This window comes from Arvicola amphibius, chromosome 3 (assembly GCF_903992535.2).
Source record: "Arvicola amphibius chromosome 3, mArvAmp1.2, whole genome shotgun sequence".
NCBI classification, from domain to species: domain Eukaryota; kingdom Metazoa; phylum Chordata; class Mammalia; order Rodentia; family Cricetidae; genus Arvicola; species Arvicola amphibius.
In genome coordinates, this window is record NC_052049.1 from 68,490,080 (window position 1) to 68,503,441 (window position 13,362).

At 41.1% G+C, this 13,362-nt stretch overlaps 1 protein-coding gene across 6 annotated transcripts in view; it reads right to left on the bottom strand.

Annotated features, from left to right (window-relative positions):
- The window catches only part of Fam172a (family with sequence similarity 172 member A), a 442,895-nt gene that overhangs the window by 110,502 nt on the left and 319,031 nt on the right, over positions 1–13,362 (bottom strand). The gene's annotated exons all lie outside the window — the stretch shown is intronic.

Here is a 13,362-nt window from a genome sequence, read left to right on the forward strand (position 1 = left end):
AGCACCCCCAGAAAGAGTCTGGTAGGAACTGATGGCTCTCGAGGCTTCTGAACAGCCACCAAGCTCGCCCTCGAGCCCCGCCCCCCAGTGGGCGGGGACAGCAATGCAAGCAAGTGACTGGATCAAAGTGTTTGGGATCCAAGGCTTGGAGTCTGGTATCTTACTGAGTTCTCAGGGCTGAAAACAGAGTCTCTTGTCCTGACCGTTGCTTTTAACTCCTAACTTAGACAAATCTGAAGTTTTGCTCCTCTATGGAGTCAGGTCCTCAGTCTCTACCTAGATCCTATCCTTGAATGGAACCCAAGCATTGACCTTGAGCTATCAGAAAATCAGACGTCCCTTTCTAATCACGCCTTCCAAACCACCATCTTGGCTTCACAAATACTAATTAGCCACCTCCTATATGTCAGGTCTTGCTGACAGTATCTGTTAATTCATTAATTACTCCATCTCTACTATCTTTTACGTAAAAGTCCCTCCTGTGCATATCCTGAAAACATTTAGACACACAAGCTTCAGTTTCTAACTAGGGTCAGTTGACTGCCTCAGACTGTAGACTTAGGCTCACACTGTGCACCACACCCCACTCCTTCACTAGCAGAATTTCTGGAGGAAATGAATGTTTCTCCAGCACTCTTGCAAAGGTGTACTCCTACTCAGCTTCCCATTCCAAGCTTCCTCACTCAGATAGATAAAAAGTCTGTCATCTTTCTTCCCTCTGGAGACAGGTTTCTGGGCTTACATGACCTGCAGCTGGCCACTGAGATCACTCCTTGTCCTGTCTGGCTCATCAGCACCAGACACTTCTTTCTGTACCTGGCCTCTTTCCTACCAGAGCTACAAAGATCTCTATTCATCTTTCTACCATGCTCCTGGCTTAGGCATTCAGCTCTAGGCCCCAAGTGGGGAAAAGAAAGAAAGAGGGAAGAGAAATCTAATAGGTCCAAAACTTCAGAAGAATAAGGGGGCAGATGAAGTGGGGGAGAGTGAGAAAGAAAAAGAGGAAGAGGAAGAAGAAAAATGAGAAGGATGAGAAGAAGAAGAAGAAGAAGAAGAAGAAGAAGAAGAAGAAGAAGAAGAAGAAGAAGAAGAAGAAGAAGAAGAAGAAGAAGAAGAAGAAGAAGAAGAAGAAGAAGAAGAAGAGGAAGAAACAACAACAACAACAACTTTGCTTGGAAGACCTCATCCTCATGCCCTTTAATTCAGCTCTGTCTCTACCATGTCTCTACCCATGTCTACTGAAACTGGCCTTCTTGAGGTCACTGATAGCCTTCCCAGTATCAAACCTAATGTTCTCTGCAGGGCCTGGCAAGAATAAGTATTTCTTTCTGCTGTTCCTTTAAAAGTGTATATGGGGGTATTAGCCAACTCTTCCTTGACTTGTTTCCTGACTTTCACATCTGTATTTCTGCTGGTCCAAATTCATTATTTCATGCTTCTCCTCCAGAGGCCACATGATCATAAATCAGACACCCAAGTGTAAACTTCAGAGCTGTTCTTCAACTTTCTGTTATCAGAAAGGCATCAGAAAGTGGCTAGCAGGCCTCTGGAAACAGCACAACTTTCTGTCTCTGCGATTTCTCACAAGAACTACAATAAGAACTGGCTTGTAGTTGATTTCTTCTGCTTCTCTTTCAGGTTCATCTTTCATACTGTTGCTATAGATAACTTTTTTTTTTAATTTTTTTTTTTTTTGGTTTTTCGAGACAGGGTTTCTCTGTGGCTTTGGAGCCTGTCCTGGAACTAGCTCTTGTAGACCAGGCTGGTCTCGAACTCACAGAGATCCGCCTGCCTCTGCCTCCCGAGTGCTGGGATTAAAGGCGTGCGCCACCACCGCCCGGCTCTATAGATAACTTTTTAAAACTCTGAATGTGGCTGACGGTGGAGGAGGACTGAGAAACCAAGGACAATGGCAATGAACATAAACTCTACAGCATGGACGGGCTCACTGTGAGCCTTGTCAGTTTGGTTGCTCACCTTCCTGGACTTAGTGGGAGCTGGGAGGACCTTGGACTTAACATAGTGAAGGGAACCCTGATGGCTCTTTGTCTTTGGAGAGGGGTGGAGTGGGGGTATGGGTGGAAGGGAGGGGAGGGAAGGGGGAGGAGGAGGGGAGGAGATGGAAATCTTGAATAAAAAAATGAGGAAAAAAAAAGGAAAAAAAAAAGAAAACTCAAACCAATCCAAATCTGAAATAACCAAAGAAAACCTAATGACATCACTTTGGTCTTCAAAGAGCTCCAAAGCCAGCCCCTCTCCTCTCAGCTGGCAATGAGGACTGTTCACAGAACTTTACACTACTTTATTCTTTCATCCACTCATTCGGGGACCATTCATCAAAGTCTTACCTCATCAGTCAAGAAATCCTGCTGTTTTCCCCTAAAGTTCGTTTGTATGTACCCTGTGTGCCCTTGTTCATGTTCTTCCACCCGCCTGAAATGATAATTCTGCTTCTTAGTCTCATTACTGTTTAGGAGTCTGCTCACATATTCTCACTAGAAAATGATGTCCCTGATCACCCTTGCTACCCTGTTCTCCCTTCTCACCTATTTTATTTTGGCCTTAGCATGTACTGCTATCTAGTAAATATTTATCTATGTGTCCACTGTATGCTTTTTACTGCTGTGTCTATAGTGTCTATTATAGTATCCGGCACATACAAGGTAGTCAGTGAATAAAGGAAGTGTATTGTACCTTCTATTACCTATACGACTCAGGTTAGATATCCCCAAATGGAGACCTCTCCCCAGGAAGAAAAGAGGCTGCTTTGGAAGCATTTCTCTAATAGTTAATTTCACATTTTTGATTCTCTATTGGAGTAGACATCAACAATTCTTATGTCTCCATCTTTTCAATTCAAGATCATTCTTGGGGAAATCAGTAAGTCTAGAACATGGGAGAACCCTGACTAATATAGTGCACAATACACTTCTGTTGAATGGTGACTTTTATGATATTGACCATAAAGTAATCCCAATGTAACAAGAAGGCTTGACTTTAGGACGCTATCATCCTTCCTGTCTTATATTACAACATGGGACTTGCCATATAACACTCTCAGGATTAGAGGGCATTTTGATACTAAGTCAGACTCAAAACTACAGAAAATAAGATTGTTGATGTGGTTTAAAAGAAAATGGCCCCCAAAGGGAGTGGCACTATTAGGAGGTATGGCTTTGTTAGGGTGGGTATGGCCTTGTTAGAGGAAGCCTAACAGTGTGCAAGTGAGCTTTGAAGTCTCATATATGTTCATGCTATGCCCAGTGTCTCAGACTACTTACTCTTGCCTGTTAGTCAACAGATAGGACTCTCAGCTCCTCCTCCAACACTGTGTCTGCCTGGACATCACCATGTTGCACCATGATGATAATGGTCTAAACCTCTGAAAATGTAAGACACCCCAATCACGTGATTTTTATTTATAAGAGTTGCTGTAGTCATGGTGTTTCTTCACAGCAATGAAACCCAACCAAGGTAGTAGATATGACCTTGAAGTTCTAAATCAGCAAATCGAATGCCATATCAGCAGACTGAGTAGCTGACTTATTTGAAGTTTATCAGTTTCTGCTAGAATAAGTCTGGGCTAACGGCAGGATGCATGTCTTACTACTGGCTCTCAGGCACTCACAGTACAAAGAGACATTTATTTATTCATTTATTTTTGTGGTGCTAGGAGAAGAAATGTCAACTTACTATTAAATAAATGAACCTCTGCTGCATCAGTGCTGAAAAGACTTCTAGTTTGCTTGAATTGGATGACAGCCTCTGAAATACAGCTTACAATGTAAAGAATTTCACTAAGGAATAGCTGAGCTGATAGCTATTCTTTTCACGCATACACCCATGCCCCCTTCCCCTCAACTCACAAAGTAACCAGTGTCTGCTAAGGTGGATCACAAAGAAAGATAAAGGAGAGACAGGACAATTATACATTAAGGTTTGCATAGAAAAAAATACCTCACTTGCACAAGAGAACCAGAGAGAAAAGATTCATTAGTTGTTTAAAAACAATAGTTGAATAGAAGCATTTAGTGAATTGGAAAAAAAAAAAACTGATGAGTTCAAATGAATTTAAACTAAGCTTTATTTTATTAAATGGGTTAAAACAAAGCAGCTAAAAACAATAAATTTAAAAGTGAGGCTATATTAACTCACTGAGTTTTAAAATTAACTTGGGTTTGTCAATTACTCGGTTGAACCTCGTTTGACTGGTTTGTGCATATGGGGGTTGGGGAATGACAAAATGGAACTGAACTCAGACAGCTAAGGAAATCCTGGTATCTCTTTACAAGTACATTTAATGCACTATGGTAATAGTGTGATCAGAGGAAATAAGAAGCAGTGAATTTGGCTGGCATAACAGAGATCAGAGGAAGCAACTGTGAGAATAGCCAAGACAACCAGTGCTGCTTGGACAATGACCTTCACCAAATATGGGACCTCTTCATGAGAGCTTAGATTGCAATGTGAGACTCAGGTCATGCTTCTCCATGGGAGTTACAGAGAAGCACAAAAAGTATGAGGTCTCTGACTCTCAGGCATTATTGAGGGAGAAGAGAGTTAGATAGCCAGAAGACCAGGTCAGGAGAACTGACCCAAGGCGGAAGTTACAAGCTTTCTATTATTAGCATTTTTGGAACTAAGGATAGTGTTCTGAAAAGGTGTTTTAGGTGGAAACGCAAATGTACCAAGTATAAGTATTTGTGTTCCTGAGTTTTCTTTAAATCTCTCATTCTCAGAAGGTAAATATAACTATCAGGATCCACTGGTTGAGAATGAGGGAGGTCTTGCCCATGCATTCTGACACACACCATCTCCCTCCCAGCTGGACTTTTACATATATTTGCTGCCTTAAACTCCCAGTTCCAGCTGGGAGATATGGAACTTGCCAGGGACTGTGATACAGATTAATTTGTATGTATATATCAAGCAATGTGTTAATACCTTCATGAGCTATCTACACTGCTCTGAGAATAGTAAATTCAATAAAAAAAAAACCAAGTGCTTGTGTGTAGCACAAATAATAAAAACCCAGAAACAGAAATTGGGGTTTAACCCAAAAACCAGGAAAGCAAAGCTGCCAAGCCACTAGAGAAGTCTTACCTCTTTCAAGGCTGGGGTGACCATAAACAAAGCAGACTAAGCCTCTCTCTCCTCCCATTTTATATTCACTCTAGTGCTGGGATTAAAGGTTTGTGACTTCCTAAGACTTGGATCAAAGATGTGAGCGACCACCTGAATTTGTTTCTTCATTGATCTTGTGTAGCCCAGGCTAGTCTTGAATTCACAGATCCATCAGACTGTCTCCCAAAAACTAGGATTAAAGGTATGTGCCATTATTGCCTGGCCTCTAGTGGCTTTAGCTTTGCCTCTAGTCTTCAGGCAAGACTTATTTATCAAAATACAAATAATATACTACTATATTACTACACTTGTGTGGGTGACTGTCACTAATTTAACATCAGTAATTCCATTGGCTAGCAAGATGGTGATTTTAATTTTTCAAATGCTTCAGGGAGAAAGTATTTGCTCAAGAGTGTGCAAGACAAAGGGCTGGAGAGATGGCTCACTGGTTAAAAGTACCAGGTGCTTTTGCACAAATCAGGATTGAATTATGGCATACACATGGAGGTTCACAACTAACCGTAATTCCAGTTCTAGGGGCTCCAACATCTATTCTGGCCTTCTAGGGTTCCAGACAGGCACATGGTGCACATACATGCATACAGGTAAACACTCATATGCATACATAAAAAGAAATAAGCCTTTAAAAAAGTACGGCAGATGAAAGCAGCAGAAGCATTTGGGAAAGGCAATGGGAAGAAGTACAAGGAAGAGGGAGAGCAAACTTGGGTGTAGGTAAAATGCCAGAGTCGACTGTGTGAATGTACTGAAACCAATGAAACCAGGTATTTTATGCAACTGGTATATGTCAGTAAATATAGAATCTATGAGAAGGTCTAGTTTGCTAGTAGTATCACAAATAAACTAAGCCTATTTTAATCGGATTAAATTATCAGAGCTAGCCAAGAATTATGCCAAAGCTAGATAGAAAAAAAGCAAAGTAGACTGAATTGTTCTGGTCTTTTATTTTTTCCACTCTGCAGGCATCAGGTGAGTTAGCACTTGTGAGATACCAGGGCATTTAGACACTCTCCTTTAGAAGGGTAGATATAGGACTGCAATATCTAGAATGGTCAAGGAGCAATATCAAAAGCAATGACAGGAAAAGAGAGTCAGAGACTAGTAACAGAAAAGTCTTCCAGATCTAAGAAGTGAAGTTAGGATTGTAGAAAACTCTAGTAATTAATATTATAAAGATACATTCTTTATATCCTCTAAAAAGTGAATTAACACAACAGTACAAGAAATTAGTTACTTGAAGACAACCTGAAAATATATCACAGTGATCACACTGCCACTCTGTCTGTGGGTTTTAAGTATACAACTGTATAAAGCAAAATGAGATGGCAAAAATAAGTTATGAATTTAAGAAAAATTAATGAAGCATTAGGAATGTGAAGGTTGTTACCACATTGAAAAGGCTAGTCAGAGTAATGCAGAGACTAACTAGCTTCATGTCTTGCTGTTTGAGATAATTTTCACAGCAGGTAAAGCACAGTAGTGTTTGCACTGCAGGTAATACTGCATTGCAAGTAACAGTGCTCTGCACTGGGATGATAAGAGCATGGGTGGCCAAGCAGTGGGCCAAGCTGTAGGAGTCCTCCTGAAGAAATTGATGAGTTCAAGTCAGGGCAGTCAAGGTCATGATGGAGGAACCCACAGAGATAGCTGACCTGAGTTCCTGGGCACACATGGACTCTGTGGACCAACAGTTAGGGAGCTTGCATGGGACCGACCTAAGCCCTCAGCATGTGTGTGGCAGTTGTGTAGCTTGGTCTGTTTGTAAGGCTCCTAGTACTGAGATCAGTACCTGTCTCTGGTGTTTAACTGGCTTTTGGGAACCTGTTCCCCATGCTGGATTACCTTGCCCAGTTTTTATAGAGGGGATGTAGATAGGTCCTATCTCAACTCAATGTGTCATGCTATGTTCAAGACCATGGGAGGTCTGCCACTTTCTGAATGGAGACAGAGGAGAAGTGGGCGGACAAGGAGGGTTGTAGTTGGGAAATGGCAGGGGGAGGGAACAGGAGGAGAGAGGGGACAGAAACTGTGGTGGGTATGTAAAATAAAGGAAAAATGATCGAGGGTGGAAGGACAACTCTCTGAATACTAACCACAGCACAGATGCTTTTTCCATAAGACAATGCACAGCAAACCTGGAACATAGCGGTGGTTTGAATAAAGGAAATCTTAACGTTGGGTTGGGATGACAGACCTTTACAGTCACATTTTTATTGTTGTTGCTGCTGTTGTTTTTGTTCTTCTTCTTATTGCTATAGGGTCTACCTGCAGCCCTGACTGTGCTGGAATTCACTATGTAGAGCAGGCTGGCCTCAGCTCACAGAGATCCTCATGACTCTACCTCCAGAGTGCCAGGCTGATGGGTATGCACTACCACCAAAGTTATTTTTAACTTTGTTGTCATACACTTGCTGAGTATAAAAATACTCATATCACAAATAAGAAACTATGTTGTCTGAGACCACACAGGGATTTGCAGGTCAGAAAAAGGTATTTCCTTTTATTCTGTAAGCCCAAGAATTAATGAGACAGGAATTTCCTGTGCTAAAAAACAGTATTGAGAGTAAGAACCCTATAGCCCTTATCAGAAGCCCTAGCAAATTCTAGTTATGTGTTTGCAGGTGGAACAGTTAGCTAAGTGGGGCCAGCAACAAGGCATCAAGGTGACAAGCCAGAGATAAAGTTGTGATTAGCATGACTCAGCAGAGATAAAGGTGTGACAAGCAGGACTCAGCAGAGGTTGATCCCATGACAGAAGAAAAGCTTCCTGGATGCCTGGCCGTGGAGTACAGTCACGGCTGTCTATGCTCACGTGATCACCAATTCCACCTCCAAGCAGGAGACTAAAGACAAGTTTCCATTCTACTGCACAGTAAAGAGCACAACAGCATTGGCAGCTGGCGATGAACGGAAGCAGAAATTCAGCACATGCCATGGGCTCAGAGATGCCAATGACAAGTGGGACAGAGTTCCCGTTTACTCTGGATAAATCTAAAGGTGCTCAGAAATTATTTTTGGAGATGTAAAATGAACTGACTTTAGTGCTATTATCTCTCCAAGTGAATGTCCTTGCAATCTTGTCAAGAAACTTTATGAATGGAAAGCAAATGGAGCAGAGGTGCCCAAGCATTCTTTCAAAAATGAACTCTAGTTTAGGTGGCATGAAATATAATAAGGACTACTGAATTTAAGAGGTAGGAAGAATTTATCTAAACCTGTACATTGAAAACTTCTTTTAACATCTAACTTGATAAAACTTTAATCAGAGCACATTCCTAATTCTAGCACTTGGAAAGCCTGAGGTGGCAGGATTATGAGTTCAAAGCCAACCTGGACTACGAAGTAAGACTCTATCAAATAAAACATACACTACCACCACCACGCAAAACACACACCATGCAAAACGTACACCACCTCACAAACCATACACCACCACACAAACTAACAAACACAACTGCACATACACACATGAACACAAACCCACAAGAAATGAGAAGGAAAACAAAAGCATTTTACCAGCTTGCCAAACTGAAACCTCTTCCAGAGTCACTGTTGTGTACTGTTGTGTTAATTCACTTTTTAGAGAATACAAGGAATGTATCTTTATAATATTAATTACTAGAGTTTCCAGTGTCACCTGACTTTGAGTATAAAGGAAAACAAGCCACAGAGTCAGCCTCTCTTGAGTCATGTCAAAATCAGAATGTCCATTGCTTGAGCTCCCAAGAATACGCTTTTCAGTCTTTGTATAGAGGTAGCATAAACAGATAAGAGCCATGTCTTCTAAAAGACTCTGAACTGTGGGAAACAATTCCATCAAACCAACTGGGATCAGAACACTAGAAGCAACATATCTACCAGCACTATTTAAGTATTTAATTTTACAACTTCTTGGCGAAGATACAAAGAGTCTGTGGAGCATGTTACCAATCATGGCGTCAGTGGCAAGCCTGTTAACCTGCCAAGTTCCAGCTAAAACTTGATGTTCTACTTCTGTTACATTTTCTGTAATAATTGAATTTCAAAGAAGACATTGTTTTGTGTAGTGATTTGAAAGAAAATGGGCCCCAAAGGGAGTGTCACTATTAGGAGGTGTGGGGCCTTGTTGGAGGGAGTGTTTAACTGTGGGAGTGGGCTTTGAGGTTTCTTCTGCCCATTTCTCTCAGAGCATGGAAGTGAGGGGTAGACAGTAATAAGAAGCTTATTGGTCAGCTTCCCGGGGACATGCATCCCCTTCACTTCCCTTTTTAGACATACCCAGTCAAGAGTACATGGTACATGGTAGAATAAAGTTTTATCTCCACTGAGGATGAATGTATCTTGTGAGTTTTGCCAATGAAATAAGAACAAAGGTGGGAAGGAAGGTGGATCAGGCGCAGTTGAGGAGGCAGAAGACTGACTGGCAGTGAAAGGCAGGGTAAGAGCTAACCTGGAATGGAGGGAGAGAAGTCTGAGCAGGTGGGAACGAGAATGCTCAGCTGCCTTATAACAAGAAAGCGACTGGTAACTTTAAGAACATCTGTACCAGGAAGCTCATCTTCTTCCTTGGTACCTGCTCACAGACATCCTCATGTATTCCGAGAGGGCATCTGGCCTTTGAAAGGAAAGAAGTCTCAAGAGAATGAAGCATGACTCTCTGCTAATCTGGAATTTGCTGTCCTGTGTCTGTCTCCTCAGTAAGTCAAAGTGGACTTGGGTCCGGGGGCTTCTAGGGGAAGACCCTGCCACCAGTGGGGTGTGAGGAAGTATGTGTGCTTTGGGCAAATGTGTGCTGTGATACGTGTATATATGAGTTATGCATTAGTTTATTATTGCTATAATCAATAACTTTACCATACACTAGTTTAAAATAAAATACATTTATTCCTTTGTCATATCAAAAGAAAAAAAAGCAAGGTTCTTCTATTAGTTTGGAAGTAGGTACATGTTCAGAATATATAATAATTTCTTAATGTGGCAGAGTGCTACTTAATAAAAGTACTAGTCATAGTATTTTATAAATTAAGAAATTCTGTGTGTTGTGTGTGCATATGCTCCTGTTTCTGTGTATGTGCATATATATGTGCGTTTTGCATACTTATGCATGTGGAGGTCAGAGGTGAATGTTGGCTGTCTTTCTCAACTGCTTGCACTTTATTTTTTGAGACAGGGTTTCTCATCAAGTTCTCATTGAGTTTACTAACAGGGCTAGGCTGGCTGGCAAGCCAGCTTCAGGACTCTGCCCGTCCCCATGCCCCACTACTGGGATTACAGATGAACTGCATGCCCAGTTTCTCTATGGACATTGTGTCTGAACACAGGGCTCTTCTTGACTGACACCCATATTACCAACAGAGCTACTGCTCAAGCTAAGAACTGAAGTTACAGAAAACAACTTGATCCAGTTAAGATGATGCCGTATGGTTGTCTAGCCTCCTACAAACTATGTATGTTCACTTCACTCACCAGCACAACATTTTGAATAACTGGTGTGAGATATGCACAGGTGAAGGAGATATGACAGACACTTTGGACAGAAATACTAATGCAGAGTCTCAAAGACTCTCCACATCAATTTTCACACATGCAAACTTAAGTCACTGATCAAATTATATCTCAAATTTTATAAATAGAAGTAATTTCCTTTTGGAAAAAATGATATTTTAAGAAATGTGATGAAATAAAAACTAAAAATTATATTCCCTCTTTCAGCACGCTAATAACCAACTTTGAATATCTTAGGATTCTGTAAGTAGAAAATATCTGTACTATGAAAACTGGCTAATGGTCACGTGGGATTTTCATTTTAGAATCAAGGATTACTACTGACTTTACATGCTCTCCGTCTCTCACCAGGCAGTTAAGCAGAAGCAGGAAGGTACACTAGGGAAGAAACAGATTTGGGGCAGTGGGATGCACAGGCCACAGTCCAAGAGAAATGAAAGACACATAGACCCATTCAAAGCACACAGGAAGGGCAGAGAAGAGAGATGTGTAGGCTAGGGGCCAGGGGTTTTACGGGCTGGGACAACCAAGAATTTCTAGGTGGGAAGACTGAAAGTCAAGGCCAATTTAACCTTCCTAACAACTATAACTAATTTTAAAGAACACATAAAAATTCATATTATTCAGTTATTTATCCAAAAGCATTCTAAAGATAATCGATTTTGACATTTTCATCTTTAAAGAGGAGATTTTAGTCAAAGGAAAGTTGCCACCTTTACTAAATGCCCAGTTCTTTGAAGGTTTTTTCACAAGTTGTTTTAGAAAGCTGAAAACAACAACAACAAATGTGGTAGCTATTTAATTTATTTTTTTAAAAATGGGATTTCCGAAGTGAGACTACTTATCTTCACTGTGATAAAAATTAGAGAGCACGACACCTGATGAGAAACATATTTAGATAGGTTTCTTAAACTTATTCTCTTCAATGATTTCCTCAGAATTCCAGATTCTAGTTATTTCTAATGAAGGATTCATTGAACACATAATTCTTGGGGATCACTCAGAACACTCATGCCTTACATTCAGTACAATTATAACAGCAGAAAACAAGGAACAGGGAAAATAAACGATGAGTAGAAGCCACAAGGCCAGTTCCACAGCAACAACTGCCCGAGCAGTGCTGTCAGCTAACAGATTGGAGTACACCCTCTGAGTGGAAGGGGGGTACCGAAACACTTTAGTGAGTGCACAGTAAAACTGATACCGTGTCACACATGCCAACAGGTCCTGAATTTTAAGATGCTTACAAGACACAGTATAGATTTTCAATTACCTAATTAGCTAGAGATGTATCCAAAACTGTAATAGACAACTTGACTACACATTTTGCATGATACCACTTTTCAGAGGCAATTACTGTTGAGATTTCATGCTATCTTTAGAAAGGAAGTTATTATTTACTAATAAAAAGAGGTGAACTCTGGCATGTCATTTCCTCAGGTTGTATTTCCAGCAATATATCAAAGCGAATATTTGGTAAATATTTAGTACAAACAGTTAACTTGGTCTACTGAAGAAAAACTAGGGTTACAATAGCAGGTTGTCACCAGTTCACATTTGCCTGTTAATTGCTAACATCCACTTTGTGTTCATGCATCTTGGCAGTGAGGTGCATTTTAATCAATGGTCCACTTCTACCTAAGTTAAGAAATGTTCATCTCGATACACTTCAGTTTCTGTTTCCATTCTTAGATCACAAGATAGTCAGCTACTACTTTTTCGTTTCCTCCTTTTTACATTATATGATTAGCTTTGTATCAGGTATTCGGAATGAATTGAAATGCTAAAGAACAGCCTGTCCAAACCACTGTAGGGGTGAGAAGCAGAACGGATAAGGGTCTTGAAGGGCATATGCAATGCGCATGGGTACCGAGTGAGTACTCCAATCTCCCTGAAGAGTATGCAGACATTGTTGGAACTACAGAAGGCTGTCTCCCAGGTCCTGGCACAACATCTACATGCATGTAGGTCCAAGTGTTTGGACTGCTCACCTCTGGAAGCTGTCAACTCTGTGAGCAGAGCACAGACTGCTTCAGGAGCAGCGGCCAGACTATAATAATCTCTGGTAACCATGCTCTATGACAGCCATGAACTTCAGAAAACTGGCAAAGCAGGTCTGAGGAAAGAGTTGATATTTTCTAGGACTCAGAAGAAAAGACAACTGAGAGAAAATATTTATCACCTCAGAGCTTTAAGGATCTCTGAGTAAGCAAGCACCGTGCAGCAGGGGGAGGGAGGCAGGACTGAGGAATGTCCTAGGAATGCCAGTAACCTTCTTCACTAGGCCTTTCTGGCTGCACATTCAATGTTCATATTCTCTCTTTTATGCACACAGTTCAGGCCCTCTCTTCCTGCTTTGTATTTCCTCCTACCACTAAAGAAAGCTATAGACTTTTCTTTTTTTCCCATAAGAAGCAGATTTTAATTTCACTAAATTAATGTCACACTTACTTTGGGCCCATGTCAGGGCAGGCAAAAATATTTTTATCACTTAGACCCCTCTAGGTAGAAGCTGGGAAATGGAAGGCATTTTCCTTAATGAGTTCTCAAGATGGTTGGAAAGATAAAATGGGAAGATAATTTGGCCTGAAAAAGATCACAAACCAATGTGTCAGCTGGTGCCAGGTGCCACACTGGAGATGGGGGGGGGGTCTGGCTGTGGTAAGGCAGGAGAAGAAGCCCTGGGTGACGCTGGCAACCATGCAAATTAAAGGTTTAACCTAGGGATAAAGA